Here is a 5,825-nt window from a genome sequence, read left to right as displayed (position 1 = left end):
AAAGCTATCTACCGTTTTAGTATAAACCTGAAGGCAGAAGTGCTCTCATAATTGTTTCGGCACGTAAAACACCAGAATCTGCTCTGGTTTCGTCCAGTACATGCCCAAACATGCATTAAGGCTACGACGCAAGAAATAATTTAGCCTCCGCAATGTGACAACTATAAACCTAGTTAAGAGATGCAGAACAGTGAGGCACAGGTAACCAGGCATGGTTATGATTAATGTACTTACAGTTGCAGTATAAATCGGAAGGCGTAAGAGCTTGGCCTCGCATAATTGTTTCGGCACGTAAAATACCAGAATCTGCTCTGGTTTCGTATAGTACCTGCCCAAACTTGCATCAAGGGTGCTATGCAGAACAATGAGACACATGTAACCACGCATGCTAATATGATAAAGCTACCTACCATTTCAGTATAAACGTGAAGGCAGAAGTGCTCTCATAATTGTTTCGGCACGTAAAACACCAGAATCTGCTCTGGTTTCGTCCAGTACATGCCCAAACATGCATTAAGGCTACGACGCAAGAAATAATTTAGCCTCCGCAATGTGACAACTATAAACCTAGTTAAGAGATGCAGAACAGTGAGACACAGGTAACCAGGCATGGTTATGATTAATGTACTTACAGTTGCAGTATAAATCGGAAGGCATAAGAGCTTGGCCTCGCATAATTGTTTCGGCACGTAAAACACCAGAATCTGCTCTGGTTTCGTACAGTACGTGCCAAACTTGCATCAAGGGTGCTATGCAGAACAATGAGACACAGGTAACCACGCATGCTAATATGATGAAGCTATCTACCATTCAGTATAAACGTGAAGGCAGAAGGGCGCTCCATAATTGTTTCGGCACGTAAAACACCAGAAATCTGCTCTGGTTTCGTTCAGTACGTGCCAAACTTGCATCAAGGATGCTATGCAGAACAATGAGACAAATGTAACCACGCATGCTAATATGATAAAGCTATCTACCGTTTCAGTATAAACGTGAAGGCAGAAGTGTTCTGATAATTGTTTCGGCACGTAAAACACCAGAATCTGCTCTGGTTTCGTACAGTACGTGCCCAAACTTGCATCAAGGATGCTATGCAGAACAATGAGACAAATGTAACCACGCATGCTAATATGATAAAGCTATCTACCGTTTCAGTATAAACGTGAAGGCAGAAGTGTTCTGATAATTGTTTCGGCACGTAAAACACCAGAATCTGCTCTGGTTTCGTACAGTACGTGCCCAAACCTGCATCAAGGATGCTATGCAGAACAATGAGACAATGTAACCACGCATGCTAATATGATAAAGCAATCTACCGTTTCAGTATGAACGTGAAGGCAGAAGTGCTCTCATAATTGTTTCGGCACGTAAAACACCAGAATCTGCTCTGGTTTCGTACAGTACGTGCCCAAACTTGCATCAAGGATGCTATGCAGAACAATGAGACAAATGTAACCACGCATGCTAATATGATAACTATCTACCGTTTTAGTATAAACCTGAAGGCAGAAGTGCTCTCATAATTGTTTCGGCACGTAAAACACCAGAATCTGCTCTGGTTTCGTACAGTACGTGCCCAAACTTGCATCAAGGATGCTATGCAGAACAATGAGACAAATGTAACCACGCATGCTAATATGATAAAGCTATCTACCGTTTTAGTATAAACCTGAAGGCAGAAGTGCTCTCTTAATTGTTTCGGCACGTAAAACACCAGAATCTGCTCTGGTTTCGTCCAGTACGTGCCCAAACTTGCATCAAGGGTGCTATGCAGAACAATGAGACAAATGTAACCACGCATGCTAATATGATAAAACTATCTACCGTTTTAGTATAAACGTGAAGGCAGAAGTGTTCTGATAATTGTTTCGGCACGTAAAACACCAGAATCTGCTCTGGTTTCGTACAGTACGTGCCCAAACTTGCATCAAGGATGCTATGCAGAACAATGAGACAAATGTAACCACGCATGCTAATATGATAACTATCTACCGTTTTAGTATAAACCTGAAGGCAGAAGTGCTCTCATAATTGTTTCAGCACGTAAAATACCAGAATCTGCTCTGGTTTCGTACAGTACGTGCCCAAACTTGCATCAAGGATGCTATGCAGAACAATGAGACAAATGTAACCACGCATGGTAATATGATAAAGCTATCTACCGTTTCAGTATAAACGTGAAGGCAGAAGTGTTCTGATAATTGTTTCGGCACGTAAAACACCAGAATCTGCTCTGGTTTCGTACAGTACGTGCCCAAACTTGCATCAAGGATGCTATGCAGAACAATGAGACAAATGTAACCACGCATGCTAATATGATAACTATCTACCGTTTTAGTATAAACCTGAAGGCAGAAGTGCTCTCATAATTGTTTCGGCACGTAAAATACCAGAATCTGCTCTGGTTTCGTACAGTACGTGCCCAAACTTGCATCAAGGATGCTATGCAGAACAATGAGACAAATGTAACCACGCATGCTAATATAAAGCTATCTACCGTTTCAGTATAAACGTGAAGGCAGAAGTGTTCTGATAATTGTTTCGGCACGTAAAACACCAGAATCTGCTCTGGTTTCGTCCAGTACGTGCCCAAACTTGCATCAAGGATGCTATGCAGAACAATGCAGAGACGTACAAACATGCATTAAGGCTACGACGCAAGAAATAATTTAGCCTCCGCAATGTGACAACTATAAACCTAGTTAAGAGATGCGGAACAGTGAGGCACAGGTAACCAGGCATGGTTATGATTAATGTACTTACAGTTGCAGTATAAATCGGAAGGCATAAGAGCTTTGCCTCGCATAATTGTTTCGGCACGTAAAATACCAGAATCTGCTCTGGTTTCGTATAGTACGTGCCCAAACTTGCATCAAGGGTGCTATGCAGAACAATGAGACACATGTAACCACGCATGCTAATATGATAAAGCTATCTACCGTTTTAGTATAAACCTGAAGGCAGAAGTGCTCTCATAATTGTTTCGGCACGTAAAACACCAGAATCTGCTCTGGTTTCGTCCAGTACATGCCCAAACATGCATTAAGGCTACGACGCAAGAAATAATTTAGCCTCCGCAATGTGACAACTATAAACCTAGTTAAGAGATGCAGAACAGTGAGACACAGGTAACCAGGCATGGTTATGATTAATGTACTTACAGTTGCAGTATAAATCAGAAGACATAAGAGCTTGGCCTCTCACTGTTTCGGCACGTAAAACACCAGAATCAGCTCAGGCTTCATCCAGTACGTGCCCAACCATCAAGGATACGATACAAGAAATAATTTAGTCTCGGCGATGCGACAACCTTAAAAACTACTAAGAGAAGCAAAACAAACAGTGAGAAGAAGCAATACAGGTAACCAGGCATGGCTGTATGATAAAAGTAACTACAGTTGCAGTATAAACCTGAAGGCAGAAGAGCTTGGCCTCGCATAATTGTTTCGGCACGTAAAATACCAGAATCTGTTCTGGTTTCGTACAGTACGTGCCCAAACATGCATTAAGTCTACGACGCAGGAAATAATTTAGTCTCCGCAAGAGACACAGGTAACCAGGCATGCTTATATCATAAAAGTACCTACTGTTGCAGCATAAACCTCTCAAACAGGCAGAGACGTACAAACAAAACAGGCAGAGACGTACAAACATAAAACAGGCAGAGACGTACAAACATAAAACAGGCAGAGACATACAAACATAAAACAGGCAGACACATACAAACATAAAACAGGCAGAGACATACAAACATAAATAGGCAGACATACAGACATAAACACGCAGAGACATACAGACATAAACAGGCAGAGACATACAAACATAAACAGGCAGACATACAGACATAAACAGGCAGAGACATGCAGACATAAACAGGCAGAGACATGCAGACAACAGAGACATACAGACAACAGAGACATAACAGACAAAGACATACAGAAAAAACAGACAGAAAAAACAGACAGACATACAAACAAAACAGAGACAGGCAAACATAAAACAGACATACAAACATAAAAAACAGGCAGCGACAAACATAAAAGACAGACGCGACATAAAACAGAGACGCGACATAAAACAGAGACGAGACAACAGACAGACAAAGACATTAAAGACAGACATAACACAGAGGAGACATACACATAAAGGACAGACGAGACATATACATCAAAGACAGACGAGACATATACATCAAAGACAGACGAGACATATACATCAAAGACAGACGAGACATACACATCAAAGACAGACGAGACATACACATCAAAGACAGACGAGACATACACATCAAAGACAGACGAGACATACACATCAAAGACAGACGAGACATACACATCAAAGACAGACAGACATACTACCATCAAAGACAGACGAGACTACACATCAAGACAGACGAGACATACACATCAAAGACAGACGAGACATACACATCAAAGACAGACGAGACATACACATCAAAGACAGACGAGACACACATCAGACAGACGAGACGTTAAAAAACAGCAGAGACATAAAACACACAGACGAGACACAAAACAGACACAGACACACAGACGAGACACAAACAGACAGACACAAAACAGACACAGACACAAAACAGACACAGACACAAAACAGACACAGACACAAAACAGACACAGACAAAACAGACACAGACAAAACAGACATACAGACACAAAACAGACATACAGACATAAAACAGACAGAGACAACAGACAGACGAGTCATACACATAAAAGACACACATGACAGACGAGACGTACACACATGACAGACGAGACGTACACACATAAGACAGACGAGACATGAAACAGACAGACGAGACATGAAACAGACAGACGAGACATAAAACAGACAGACAAGACATAAAACAGACAGACGAGACATAAAACAGACAGACGAGACATAAAACAGACAGACGAGACATACACACATAAAAGACAGACGAGACATACACACATAAAAGACAGACGAGACATACACACATAAAAGACAGACGAGACATACACACATAAAAGAAGGACGAGACATACACACATAAAAGACAGACGAGACATACACACATAAAAGACAGACGAGACATACACACATAATAGACAGACGAGACATAGACACATAAAAGACAGACGAGACATACAGACAAAAAAACAGACGCGACATAAAACAGCCAGACGAGACATACACACATAAAGGAGACGAGACATACAGACATAAAAGACAGACGAGACATACAAACATAAAACAGACAGAGACAAACAGACAAAAAACTGAGACATGCAAACATAAAACAGGCAGACATACAGACAAAACAGACAGACGGGCAAACAAAAGGACGGAAGCTCAGCCAGACAAATGGATCGACAAACAGGCAGACGTACAGACGGACAAACGGAGGTGCACAGAAAAGACGGACACAGAACCGACAGACGGACAGATAGACCGACCGACAGATGGACAGGTACACAGAGAAAGTATCTTTAATGTGTCGCATACTTCAAGAACATAGAACATCAAATTGATATTTTGTCCACAAGACCCTTATCCCCTTAACAGCATTGCACAATGTGCCTGTAAAGGATGCAGACATATTAAGGCAATGCCACCCGTACGGCACACATTTTGGAAATTCAGCAAGTTCTCTTGCAACTAAGCAGTGCTCTCGCGACACCATGGTATCTGGAAGGCGGCTTCACCGTGTCAACAAGAAAAGAAAATTGGTTGCTGAGTAAATTAGGTTATTCCTACGGGCACAAAATGCGCAAATATTGTCGAAAACTAGCCACATTGCATCACAGTCCGCCCCATCTCCGCCACCAGGCCCACAT

This window comes from Dermacentor silvarum, chromosome 9, assembly GCF_013339745.2.
Source record: "Dermacentor silvarum isolate Dsil-2018 chromosome 9, BIME_Dsil_1.4, whole genome shotgun sequence".
In the NCBI taxonomy this organism is placed as follows: Eukaryota; Metazoa; Arthropoda; class Arachnida; order Ixodida; family Ixodidae; genus Dermacentor; species Dermacentor silvarum.
Note: the sequence above shows the minus strand (reverse complement) of the source record.